The 15,006-nt window shown below is 32.2% G+C and overlaps 1 long non-coding RNA gene across 2 annotated transcripts in view; it reads left to right on the top strand.

Annotated features, from left to right (window-relative positions):
- LOC109502798 overlaps nucleotides 1–14,696 on the top strand; it is a 135,421-nt gene extending 120,725 nt beyond the window's left edge. For both annotated transcript variants that reach the window (XR_006583450.1, XR_002745057.2), the window contains one exon: nucleotides 3,977–14,696. This is a non-coding gene — a long non-coding RNA (uncharacterized LOC109502798). The remainder of the gene's footprint in view (nucleotides 1–3,976) is intronic.
- Nucleotides 14,697–15,006: the final 310 nt, after the last annotated feature.

Raw genomic sequence — 15,006 nt, 5'->3', positions numbered from 1 at the left:
ATTCCATATCATCAGATACTGAAATTAGAGATAATAGCTGGTGTTTTAACTGAATATTTATGAAATTAAAGATTTAAAAAATCTATAAGCTTGAAATACATCTCCTAAAACATGATAGGGCAGGGAGACACAAGTAGAGAATTTGTTCTAATCTCTAGTGTATACTTTACACTATGAAAAATCAGGAGTTTGAAAATGAGGAGTTTCTATGGGTATTTGTTTTTAGAAGATTTTTCTTTGAAAATTTACATCTTCTTTAGTAAGGATGGATCTTTTTAAAATCATTCATGATGCTTTAATTTCTTGGATCCTTGGCCATCAATAAAGTAGATTTATTTGGTGTACTCTCCATCCAACCCAAGAATAAGCCTAACTCCATTTAGAAAAGTTTTATTTTTTAATTTAAAAAAAAATAAATTTTATTTTTTTTTCTATTTAGAAAAGTTTTAATGTGTGTTGAAATATACAACTAGGACCATCTCCAATGGCCAACCATGCCATCTTCTTGTTACCTGAGTTATGTGCAGCTTCTTTGGCTTAGGAAACTCTGATACGTTATTTTAAATAAATTTATTTATATCCAATATTGTGTAGAATGACTTTATGTACATTATTTCTCTGTCTTTATGTTCTTATCTATATAAATGCAACATATATATGTCCTGTACCTCCAAAAGAAAAAAAATCATGAGTATTTTACTATTACCACTTTCTCCTCCATTATATCAAACATGATTCTTATCAATAACTCAGTGTACTTTAAAAAAAATAAAGAATGAAAAAAAGTTTGTAAGTTTACCTTAATTTAGGCAGAAAATCAATTTAATCAGGATATTCTGTTCCCCAGGCATTCTGGCTAAAAAGATTGTGTTATCTCAAAAGTCAAGGAATTTGAGAGTACTGTATCTGATTATGATTTTTCACCCTAAACTTAGTCTCACTTCTGTGACTCGTCTATGATGAGTTCTCAGACTCTCCTAAGGGTTAAGCCCATGTCAGTACATGGAGGCATGATGAAGTTCAGGTAGAAAAAGTGATAACCAAATGTGATACATTCTAATTAGATTTTGCTGTCCTCCAGGCTAGGACCTCTGGTAATGATATATCCACAAGAGGTAGAAAGTTAAACAGTAAAGGCCAATGAAGAAACCTTAATAAAAATTAATAAACACTTTCAAAGTAAGTACAAATTAAGGCTATTGGGCTCTATTTAATTTTATAGGTGCAACATTTTCTTAAACTCCTGCTGCCTTACAATCTGAGAAAATCATATGATCAGATAAAAGGACTGTTAATCAATTTAAGATTATAAAATTCCTAGAGTTTTGTTTTTTAAAAAACATATTTTTCTCCCATGTTTATTAGAGTATCTCCAGGTTGTACCTAATTAGATCTTCATTTCTTGTTACTGCCCTTAAAAATGAGCCAATTAGTCTAGAGTAGGTTAATTTAGAGAATTTTTAATAACCTTTCAGAAGCTTTATGCTGATTTGCTTGTCATTCTGCCAAAGTATGAGTCAACTGGAGTATCGGTAATGACCACACCCACTCTTCAGAGCAGCAATTTAAGACTGGATAATGGATATTCTGTAGGCTCCTTAAAACAAGGCAGACAGCACAGTTGAAGAGACATGTGCTTGAAAATCCCCCAGTGCCATATTTGGCACATAATACTTAGATTGCCAGCTCTTAAGGTGGACTTAATTTTAAGTTATTATTTGTTTTGCCTTTTTTTATGTTCTACTTTTGTCTAGCTCAATTCACATGTCTTTGGCTCCCAATAATTTTAATATTGGCCTACCACGTAGCTAACATTTCTAGAATGTTAAAGTGCAATGTATTTTTATATAATTACTAAGATTTTTTAAACTTGACATCTTAAAATGTTTTATAACACATGAATGCATCTTTTTATCAACATTTATAAACTGGGACTCAATTGTATTAGCTATTTGAGAATCTTTTAGTTTTATAAATTCGTCTAGAATATTCTAAGAATATCTATAATATTTTATTATCTGTGCATTTGTAAGGTACCATCTCAGATCAAACCTTGAACATTGACATCTGCTTAAAGAATACCGAATGATTGTTATAACTCTATGACAGTTAATTTTATGTGCCATGCTGGTCCAAGGAATGCTCAGATAGCTGGTAAAACATTATACCTGGATGTGTCTGTGAGGATATTTTTGTTAGATATTAGTGTTTGACTCAGCAGAATGAGTGAAAAAGATTGCCCTCACCAATGCAGGGGTCCTCATACAGTCCACTGAAGGACTGAATGGAAGGATAAAGGGTGAGGACGGGTGAATTTGCTCTCTGCTTGAGCTGAGACATCCATATTCTCTGGTACTTAGCCATTCAGCCACTTGGGTCTTGGATCTTCAAACTCAGACTGGGACTTACACCCTGGTTCTCAGGCCTTCAGATTTTGACTAGAATGGGCTTTCCTGGGCCTCCAGCTTGCAGACATCAGATGGTAGAACTTCTCAGCTTCCATGATTGTAGAGCCCATACTTCGTAATCAATCTTTTTCTATGTATTTATATCTCTATCTGTATTTTTCTATCGTCTCCTATTGGTTTTGTATAACTATCTATCATCTATCTATCTATCTATCTATCTATCTATCTATCTATCTATCTATCTATCATTTGTCATCTCCTATTGGTTCTGTTTCCCTAGAGAGCCTTGACTAATACAAGTACTTTGAATTTTTTTTTAGTTTATAATAAATATGTTATGCTCCTTTATTTTGTTAAGAACAAATATCATAGTTTTCTCTTAGATTCAGCTTGTGTAACAAAAAGTACATCCTCATAACTTATTGAAAATATTATTTTATATTTTATAATTATTGGAAGTTTCTTGATATAGGAGAAACGCCCTCTCTAAATAATTGTTTTAGTCAACTTTTAAGTGTTATCAAAATCTAAGTAAGCTTTTATAGTTAAGTAATTTATACAATAATTTTTTCGAAATAAAATACATATACATATCTTGTCCCTCATCACTTTCCTTTTGATTATAAAAGTACAAAAACTAGGACAAAGTACTTTCTTTGATGTTTTTTGGTAGAAATGCATTTTTATATGGAAGGTAACTTGTGAAAGATACAAATCTTTGTGAAAGATAAAAACAAAACCAGAAACTTCTTAATATAATTGTACTTGGTTCCAAAATTTCTCATATGTTATTCAAGACACATGCATATCTGTGTATTATCCTAGACATGGTTGGTTTATGAGTTTTACACTATTTATTTATAGAGTTTTTTAAAAAAATGTTTATTTTTAAGAGAAAGTATGAAAGAGCAAGTGAGGAGAGAGGGGAGAGAGAGAGAGGGAGGGAGGGAGGGAGAGAGAGAAAGAGAGAGAGAGAGAGAGAGAGAGAGAGAGAGAGAGAGAGAGAATCTCAAGCTTCTATCAGCACAGAGCCTGACACGGGGCTCAAATCTATGAATTGTGAGATCATGACCTAAGCTGAAACCAAGAGTCAGATGCTTAACCAACTGAACCACCCAGGTGTCCCTATACTATTTATTTGTTAAACAAATATTTATTTTAAGCCTATTATACAAGTTTGTCCTGTATCTGATTTGGAAAAAAAAGTTATAGAAATGGGTGGAATCTGAGTCCCTGAACTTCACCTTTCCTTATAAGTTTTCCTATCTATAGCCAATCCTTTGACATTATTAAAGGAGATAATCAGGTACAAAAGAAGCATACAGTGCACATCAATTATTATGTAAGAAATTTGCCCCCAAACTCTCACATAGAACTTCTGCTTCTCATCAGCTTGTCCTGACTAATATATGTACCTAGACCAATAACAAGCATATGTGTCTTCTAGGGAAGCCTAGACCTTTATTTTTTTCTTGTATTCTTTAAGGATTAATTATAATTTTGATAAGGACTTCTATTTACCTATGACATTTAGCCTAATAACATACATGCTGTCTCTGCTTTGGTAGGATCAAATGATAGAAGACTTGTGGGATCACAAATAAAAATGTATCACTGAAGGACCTAACAAAGGTAGGATCCCTTAAAAGAAATTAAGCAGAATTTCAAGGAATGGTTCTCCTCATTGTGTTTTTCTAGCTGGATTCCATAGTATATGTGTTTCATTTATTCCATCATCTAATTACAGTAAGACTGATCTTTATGTTTTCTGATTTTATCACTCCTACATTATGAGGACATTAACCAAGTTCATCCTTAGTGGATACTAAGTGAAGACACAAAGTCATTTATTAACAAGCATGAAATCAGTATCCTCTATTTCCTTGATTTTATGCTTCCATAAAAATATATTCTTTTAGGTTTTTATTAGTGTAGAATATATGCATTCAATTAATAAGGATCCAAGTATCTACACTTCCTGAAAAAGTCATACTTGTTACATTTAAAGCGCAATGTAATGTAAAGTTATTGTATAAATGCATGTCTATTCTGTTTCTTGGTTATATTTGCTTTACTTTTAAATCTGAAACATTTCTGGACTCTTTGATGAAAGGTTTACATTCTAAACTGAATTTAATTCTGGAACCACTACAGAGCACTTTGTGATGGAACATTGCCAATTAAATATCCACAAATGTTTTTTTTTTTAAAGTATAAGTCTCTGTTCCATAATTCTGGTATGTAGTCTTTAGGTGGCACTGTGGTTCCAGTAGTAAATGATTTAATATTAGAGTCTTTTGTTAGGTTTATGAATAAAGAACTCTGCCACTATTTTTGCATTTATTTTTCATACTTATGCCTTGTATTACAGGAATTATAACCTTTTCTCACATATTATTTTACATTATTGTAAACCTAAGAATTAAGCATAACACTCCTTTTATTCCCCTTTGACAGATGGCAAAAATAAGTCTCAGAGAAGTTAAATGGTTTTCACAGGCCTCCTCATGCCCTACAGAATATTTTGAAAAAGATGTTTTATCTTTCTTCCTGGGCTGTGTCTGCTTTAGGGTCATGCGCTTTCCCAAGTCCCCCAGCTCCAAAATGATTGACACTGACTTTGGTGATGTTACTCACTTGGATGATGTTTCTGTTGAACAGAGAGCAGTGACGGTTTCAGTATGCCACGGTTCTCTTAATCTCTTCATCTCTTTGTTCATCTTTACATCTCTATTCTAAAAGAGGACAATAGGCTTTAAAAAGTGTTTGGGTAATTAATGAACATAGGGCATAACATTTAGAACTATATGCTAAATGAAACTGTTCACGCAGTACAAAGGAAACATACCTAACAAGATAAATATTTTCCTTAGTGTTCCTCTAAAGGGACTCCCTTTTATATGTCCAGTTCCTAAATTTAATATTCTGTTAAAGTTTTTGCCTATCTGTTGAAAATATCTTCTTTCTCCAAACTCGAGTATATAATCTAGATCCAACTTTTGGGGAAACCTAACTAAACTATGTAGTTGGTATCCCTGCTTCTCTAGAAAGGCTTTCCATAATTTGACATCTCCAACCAATAAAATATGTGTTGGGCTTCAGTTAGAAATTCTATAGGCAGTCCTCAGAGCAGCCCATTAATGGGCTAGGCATTCTCATGTTCATCCTCAAGTTCAATCTCAAGTTCATGCTCAAGTTACCCCAAAACTTCCCACACTCCTTTTCTTCAGTGGAATTAGTAATTCATTGTTAGGTGGAGCACCATCTCACTTTCAAATGGTGCTCCTTTGGCCTGCATAGAATAAGATTTGGGTCAATGCTGATCCATGTGGTCTTACTCACTACTTCTCTGACTATACCAAGGTATGACTATGGTTTCCTATTTCTATTTGTAAGTAGTCAATTAAATTATTAACAAAAGACTCTCCTCTTCCCCAGGCTGGAGAGAGAGGAGAGAAAGAAAGTGCATTGCTCTAATTATAGCTGGAACGGCTTGTTTGTTTGCAAATATGAATTATGGAAAAAGAATCCAATGTCAGTTTCTTTAATGGTGCTTTCTAGCCCCTCTTGATTCTGATACCAAACTTACTGTTTCTCTGAGTTTATGCTATGTAACTTAAAAGCACTTTCCAAAATGTTGACTGCTTACTGTGAAATGCCAAAGGGAGGGCAGAGCCCTTAATCATGGAGAATTCAGGACAGAGGGAAAGGTAGAGCCAGATGGTTGGAAATAATGTGGCTGACTGATACCAAATTGCACATCAATTTTACAATACCCAATCGGGTTTCAAAAGTTATATTTGAGTGATTTCTAATTTCTTAGTGCCTTGCTTATAATTTTCTTAATGGTTTAATGTCACATCATATTTGGGTCACAATTATATTGTATTAGAAATTTTCTAATAACAAGGATTATGTTTTTTATTTTAGTGTTTTCTATCATAAAGCCTTTTGTGGTCTCACACTGACAGTATCTTACCAGCCTAGGATTAAAGGGAAAAATAAACTTATTTCCACAGTATTTCTCAGATGACTGTAGCCCAAACAAAGCTTGTATTAACAATCTTAAAACAATAACTTTATATTTCAATAATCACTCATCCTCAAAGTCCCTATGAGTACATATGTATATATGTTGCAAGTGAACAGTTAATAGATGTGGATTTATTGGATCCCTGTAACAACCTGAAAGAGAAATATAAGCAAAGAAATAAGAATCCACATACATTGTTTTATGGAAGAGGGTGATGATATCTATTTTATAGATGAGGAACCTACCTTTCAATAAGAAGGCAAATAATTTCCATAAATTTCACTACATTTCCTACATTTCTAAAAATAAAACAAAAGTCTGAATATAAGAAATTAAAGTAAAAATATTTTCATTTGTAAGTAGAGAAGAGACAAGATGAGTATTTTGTCCTTTAGAGTATATGAACATTTGTGGATATCAGAATTATCCAGACACATAGGAGACCTGAATATATTGACATGATTAAAATATATTGCTTTTTTATGTTGCCATAGAACGTATATTATTTTGACAAGATGAGACACATATTTACAGCACTGCATATAATTCAAGATTTCAGAGTTTTAAGTTTCACTGTGATCAAAATTGATACTTCTTAAAAACTGTGAACTTGTATTCAGAATTTGGGGGACAAAGAACTAAAAGGCAAGTGAAAATTTCCTTGAGGCAATTACATTAAAGCCAAATAACCTAGAGAAAAATGAAGGAATGTATGTATAAATATATGCTAGTTAATTTTCACACATATAAATACATTATACATATGATTGTTTTAAAATTATTGGTGATTTTTCTGGGGTATTTCATCTTCATTAATGGTCATTTTAAACTAATGATATGAAGGTCCATTTATACTCCTAGGGTCAATGAAAACATGATTTAGGTTCTTAGCTAAATTTCAATCAATGCTGTGATACTTTCCAGCTAAGTATTTTTCAACAGTTTCTTGATCTCTGAAAACTTTGATTTAATTACTCACATATGGAGTTGATGGGAGGGTGCAAAGACATATAACACATGTAGAATATCTAACCAGGTGCCATTTTAATGGCATAGTAACACTGTAATAAATGTTAGATATTATTGTGAGCTACTATTATGACACCTTATATCATAGATCTCAAATCAGTTTTTGACATATTATAAACATAGATGATATTTGATTAATTTGATTAATGATTAAAAATATGCTTTAAGAAGTACACTTAGAAGTTGCTTTGTGCTTTAATTTGTAGACATTCCATACTCTGTATTTCATTTTATCACACACATTTTATTACAGATAATGTGCTTTTGTCAAATATTCCAAATTTCCTTTGGGATGGACAAAAAGTACTGATTAATATATTTTTAAAGTGTGAAGAGGTGATTTTCATTGACTGTATTGTGAAAATTAAATATGAATAATTAGTTTAAGAGTCACATTTAACAATATTCAGTTGAAATCATCAATAGTAACTTTGTCTACTTCCTCCTTGAGTTTAGCATTGCTAGCTTTATGATAGCAATTATTTTGAGTAATTCTTTGGTAAACTCCTTACTTCCAGGACTGTACATGCTTATTCTTTCCTCTGTTCCAATTTAACAAGGCAATTTTGGGGATTTTTACAAAATTTAATATTTTGACTTCATGCAAATTCAACAGTATGTTTATGCTTACATATTAATTAAATGTTCTTGTTAAATTTTCTTGCTCTTCCAACTTTACCAATGAGTACACAAAAAATCTCAAATAAAGAATTTAACTGAATGTATGACATATTTTTGCATGATAAAAATAAGTAGTTATTTTGATGTATCTCTGGACTAATACCAGGGTTTAGTAACTTAAGCAGTAGAATGTTTGCCCTCATGTTGATAACTTATGACAGGCATCAACATGGCCCCTGAGTTTCAGCATATAGCCCTCAAGGACTAAGATCACATTATCAAACTAAATAGCATTGGAGCCTCTGGTGTTGTTAGCCCTCTTTCAATATAATCTCTAAAGCCCTAACTCCACTCCCTCTTGGGCAGCCTCACTCCACTCATTACAAGTAATCATGCCCTTTCCATCTTTGTATTCAAAGACATAGTACAGTGACTGCTACAAATTGGGTGTTGAGGAATCATTTGGTGAATATGTTAATAAATGAATTAGTGAAAAATGATACAGTGAAGGCATAAACTAGGAAAATATAATAAGCATATTTTATCAGCCACTGCTTGTGGTTGTTGTATTAGAAAACAAAATTGACTGCTTAGAAAGTTAGACTGGTTACAGTTACGTATATGGTAGATTTCTGAGAATCACTTCTGCTACCATTTTCTGTAAAGTTTAACATACCTGAAGTTCTCATAGAGGAGAAAAGGTCGGCTGAGGAGATTTGATAATGCAGTTCTCTCAAGAGGCTTGGTGATTGTCGAGTGTTTTAAAGAAAGTTGCAGGGCACTTTTGCTAGGATTTAAGCTGTCACTCTGTCCATTTAAGTCCTGTACGTAAAGAGAAATCTCTTCTCCATGTGAGTCTTGGGTTGAATGATCTCACTCACATGAAAGTCCCTTTCAAAGTTCTTCTGCCCCCATAAATAAGGGCTTCTAATTCCCCTAGCATCCTTTTTTGAGTGATTGGGAAGACTAACCTGAGAAATTTCCTGTCTCCTCTTGTGATTTCCAGGGAAAAAATCCTTTAGCAGTTGAACTTAGTTGAGATTATTCTGGCATGTATTTCTGGACTTGTTCCCCCACCGCCTTTTTTCCCCCTCAGAACTTGCATGAATAGTCTTTACTTCAACCTGTATAGAGAGTAGACTTTAGAGTTTTCATACCTCCTAGTGTTTTCCTCCTCCTCTCTCTCTCTTCCTGGAGTCTTATGGGTTCTCCTTTTAGACTGTCAACAAAAATGAGTTGCTTATCCGCTTCTTTCATCCCAAGTATTACTTGCCTTCCCTGGAAAATGGACAGTCATAGTATCTTTCAGGTTTCCCCAAATAAGTCCCCTTTCTTAAGAAAGTTAAAATTCTTCAGCAACTAATCCTATTTCTCCTACAACCCGACCACCAGTCCAGCCAACTAAACAAAACACCTTCACCATGGTATTTCACTACTTCCTTCCCATTTAAAACAGATTCATTCAAATAATACTTTGTATGTATTGAAATCCTGTCTAGACTAAAATTTTTTTGAATACAGAAAATGAACTATATAATTGTTTACTTTCTATGTGTGTTCTTAAATATTTGTTAAAAAAAAGTATAAGTGTAAAGAAGTCTGTGTTTTTCTGTTTGTTTTGGTTTTGTTTTTTATGGAAACACACAACCTGGGTAGACTAAGGTACCAAAGCTATATAGAACTGAAGGAACGAGAGAAAACACACATCTGTGTGCTTTACAAGTTACTGAGTTCTCCTTGAACTGTAATTCTGGATGAATATGTAAATATACTGTGTCAGAGGAACTTAAAGATTATTATATCATGTAATATATGAGGAGAGAATTTCATAGAAGACATTTTCAACATTATTTTAAGTAAAATATTTACCTTCATCTGTTTTTAATTCCTCACACTACACATAGGTTCTCTTGAACTATATAGCTTTTGGTACTCCTGAAAGAGGGCAAAATTCCCTTTTAATCATGATCCTATTTTGTCCCTCTATACCTCCAAGAAGACAAGCTTTTTTCTGTATAAAGATTTTTAAATCCTCAAAATGTTCTTTATGCCTCCGGCTTCTTAATTTCTAAAGTGCTCTTTACAGACTAAAAGACACTCTGTTACTTAGTAGTAACATAGATGCTAACCAAAACAAGAAGTAGTTGAGCACTAACAAAGCATTCTGGGTAATGGTATAAAAATTGTCACATTAGGCATTTTTTTAAACTTATATTCTGCTTAAGTTTGTAGAAAAAATTACTGGTACTCTTCGTCATTAAATTGAGGCTACTAATAAAATGCTAAATTAAAAAGAAAAAGAAAAAAATCTTAATAGTGTTTGATGGTGTGCTTTCTTACAACGAACGAGTTCGTTGCCAAGGAAGTGTAACAAAAATCCTACCGTTTGTGCCAGTAGAGTGAAAACTTTGAGTTATAAGCAATTAAACCAATTCCAGCTTAAAGTAAATATACCAGCAAGTTGCATGTTTCCATGCCTATTATTTTTATGACATGAATAGAAAAGAGAAAAGAAATACTTTGTGGTTATATTTGTTGCTGTAGCAGGATCTGGGCTTACTGCTGCTCTATGTTTGTAGAATTTCTTTCAGATACTTATTTACTCCTGGGCATTTCTATCATTTTGAGGAAAATAACTATTTGGCTTTGCCCCATCTACACCATATGATGCTTGGATGAATTGTATTTGAAAAAAAAATAGTTTTATTTAAGTACTTTTAGTTAGCTACATTTCTCACAAAAATAATGTATTTTTAAGAAAACAGTGTAATTACCATTTATTGGTCATGTTTAGTAGATACTTTGCATTTTATTTGTGGTACTTTCTCAAGAACTTTTATGTTTTAAAATTTCATCTGTAATCCACATAGTTTGACTTACGATATCACTTATTATGCATTCTGGAAAGTTCTTATGATTATGTTTAACCTACTTGGGATGCAGTTCAGTGTCAAGGACTAAACATCATTCCCCACTCAATACAGACTCTAATTGGGTTCATTAAAAACAAAAAAAAACAAAAGCACTCTATGGAGATACTATGACGGTTTAACATCCCTCTTTCTTTATCACTTCCATGCATGTATATTTCTTGACCTTTAGTAGCTACTTCTCTACACATTCATGACCTTGCCTGACTTTAAGCACTGCTTAGATATCACCTCCTCTGTGAAGTTTTCTCTGATCATCACTATATTTCAGAAAATCCATTCACTTTAGCATCTCATTGGAACTTAGGCATATAATTTAAGACCATTAAGTGATTATGCTCATGTTTTTTGCACATATTCATTGGACTTTTTTTGTGTTTGTCCTGTAATTTTCATTGGGAGTATGAATTTTCATATATTTTATCACAAAGGTTTCAGGATACAGTGATTACCTTGATTTCACTCCCAGATCTTCTACCTGCTGATTAATGACTCATTATTTTCTCTGTAAAATAGGTCACTAATTGGTGTTTTTGATGGTATCATCATATTTCATGAAAAATATTAAGCTCGAGTTGGAGGATTCCATATTGAATATAGCATATATGTTTTATAAACTCTTCCTTAACTAGCTTGTCCCATATTCTAAAAGATATGTATATTGACATGGAGAAGAAATTCTAAAGGTGAATACTTTATAAATATTCTATAATACTTAAGTGCTTAGTCATTTATTTTCAATCAGTAATTACCTTATTAGCTCAAATGATTTTAAAATGGGACATAGTTAAAACTCATTCCAAATCCTCATTTACAGTTGAGAAAAGTTGAAATCTAGCAAATGTTGTGTGACTTAAGGCCATTGATGGGAGGTATTAGTCAAGTGCCCTACTTCAAAATTTCATACTCTTTCTTTAACCCAATATTATTATGAGTGCAAATTTTTTTTCTTTACACTTTAAAAAAAAACCTACAAAATCATGTTGTAAATGGTATATTTTTAATGAGTGAATGAATGAAAGAACTACTGCTCATATTCAGGCTGTAAATGAATGCATATTTTGAGATATGTCAGCAAGGGTGTCCACATTTATGAAAACAATTATTAATTTTTTCAAAATAGTAATTCATAATACCTTTTGAAAAAAACTTATGACAAATCCAAATTATGTTGCATAATTGGAAAAATATTGAGTGTGGTGCTCAGATTGTTGGTTAGTGTTTTTGTTAGGAAATTTTTTATTGACATTACTTGAGAAATGTATATAATTTTATGAATCTCAAGTAGCAATAAGTCAAGAAATCAGAAAAAAGAAAATGTATTATAACCTTCCTGTGTAAAGTAAATCTGAACCATCAACATAAAGATGTTACCGGTTAGAAGGAATTAACCTAAGTCAAACTGAAAGTAAGATCAGGGAATGTCAACATGCACAATCACAAGTTAAAGTCAACAATTCCAAGAATATGAAATGGAGATCTGGTCATGATCTATTTTCATCAGACAATCTTGTTTGTAGTTCTTGCCATGTTATATAAATATGTGTTTAGGGGCCTATCAGCTGCTAATGGTGAGCCAATCTTGGAAATAAAATAGATATTAATTAGTCCATATATACATTTTAGTGTATTTTACATAACATAGCATATTTTACATAGATTACATGAAGGCTATTCCAAAAAATCAGTTTGGAAGCAAAATAAGCATTTAATAATTCAGCACATAACTGATTCTGCTCTGTGCTGTTAAACATGTTAGTATGTCCTAATGCTTAATTTTCTCTGGCATTTTTCAGTGTTTGATTATTTGATATAGGATGCAACATATAAATTGTTTACAATATTTAAATTTCACACACACACACACACACACACACACACGCACACACATATAAATAATTTCAGGAATTCTCAGTAATTCCAGAATTCCATCAAACATCTTGCTTCCAAATCCTAAAGAATAACATTTGTCAGTGATTTGGTAACACTAGTGTTGTTTATAAGTAGTTATTCATTTCTAGGACTAATTGTACTATTAAATTAGTTTGTGCTCAGAGTTTTAAATAGGAACTTTAGTCCAGGGCAGGGCATATCTTTTCAACACTTGCTCTTGAACTCAAATATATTCAATATCCTAGTCAGTGTAGTGTTAGGATGTAATTTTATAAAGTGTAAAGATGAAGAGTAGATGGTCAAAATATCAATTCAATTTAACATGATAATTATTAATTAAACATCCTCCATCTGTAAGATCCTAAGGGAGATTCACAGATAGTCAAGGAATTGTTCTATTCAGTGATAAGTGTGTAACATAATGAGGGAAGTGAACACATAAATAACCATAATGCCTCAGTAATAGATATATAAGTAATCTGCTCAGGCTCGTGCTCTCAGCTGAATATTTTAGAACTGGAAAACAACTTTGAGTGTCTAGAATTGGCACAGGATCCTATTAAGTGCTTAAGTCTCCTATGTTTTTAAGGTTTCCTGTTAAACCTATTAATTTTTACACTCTATCGGTAGTAGCAATGTTAACACATCTACCCTATATTGAATAACTACTCTGGAATAGGCATTTGTAATACATGATTTATGTTTATTATTATTATTCATAATATAAACCTACAAAATAGATATCATTATCCCTATTATTTTTTTACAGAGGAGTAAACAGATTCAGAGAAGTTAAATGGCTAATGACTTAACACCTCAAAGCTCTCAGATGGGCAAATTTCAGTCATACCTGTATATGTCTGAAGTTTATTCAAAGCATGATGTAGACCAAGAGTCTTTGTTACAAAACATGGGGTGTGAGCATGTTAGGGGAGAAAATCTTTTCACAATCTCATAGTTCTGTGTTCAAATTCATAGTGTGCCTATTCCTAACTGTACAACTTACTTTCATGGAGTTTTGTTTTCATAATCTGTAAAATGAATTTAATTGGAAGAAGCAAATTGATTAATGTTCATCGAAGTAGACAAAAGCAAAGAAGTGTAAAAGATCCTACAGTATTTGGGTAAGGATAAAGGATAAAAAATATGAAAGAGTATTTATCCCATAAGTACAACTAAAACTCTTGGGCATTATATATATATGAAACAAACCTAAGAAAACTTTTAAAGTTGTAGAGAAGAAGTCCAATGATTAGGAACATCAGGACCCAAGGAATGGTATAATGGTCAGTTCCTTGAGTATTCTTTTTGCCACATATGTCTCTGATTTAGAGTTAAAGAAGCCAACAACCAAGAAATCTTGTTTTCAAGACTTATTATATAGGTAATTAAAACTGTGTTGTGCCAGCAAAGAGTTAAACATGAAGATCAATGACAGAGAATAGAAAATTTCGAATTTGACTTACACAAACATATCCAACTGATTATTTACAAAGGTCAATGATAATACAGTAGAGGAAAGATGGCCCTTTCAACAAATGATGCTGAAGGAATTGGGCATAAATAGACAGAAAAATAAACTTCAGTCTAAATCTCATACCCTATATAAATTAACTGAACATGAGTCACAGACTTAAATGTAAAATATAAAACTATAAAAGTTTTAGAAAAGGAATATAGGGGAAAAAATCTTCAGGATCTAGGGCAGGGCAAAGATTCCTTAGCTTAATATCAGAGAAAGATTCACAAAAGGAAAAAAAAAATGAATTTGACTTCATCAAAGTTAAAAAAAAGTATCTTGTTAAAATCCTGTAAAGACAGACTTGGAGAAAATATTTACAAAGCTTAATTATGATAAGAACTAGTATCTAGAAAATACTTTTGAAGTCTCAAAATGCAGCAGTAAAAAAAAAACCAATTTAATTAAAATATGGGCAAAAGACAAAAAGATTTCATTGAAGAAGATATATAAGTGACAGGCACATGAAAAGATGTTCATCATTAGCCATTAAGGAAAGAAAAATTAAAAGCACAATGATATATTACTACATGCCTATTAGAGTGGTTACAGTAGAAAATAATGATAACACCA

This window comes from Felis catus, chromosome C1 (genome assembly GCF_018350175.1).
Source record: "Felis catus isolate Fca126 chromosome C1, F.catus_Fca126_mat1.0, whole genome shotgun sequence".
NCBI classification, from domain to species: domain Eukaryota; kingdom Metazoa; phylum Chordata; class Mammalia; order Carnivora; family Felidae; genus Felis; species Felis catus.
This window is presented reverse-complemented; position numbering and strand designations above follow the sequence as displayed.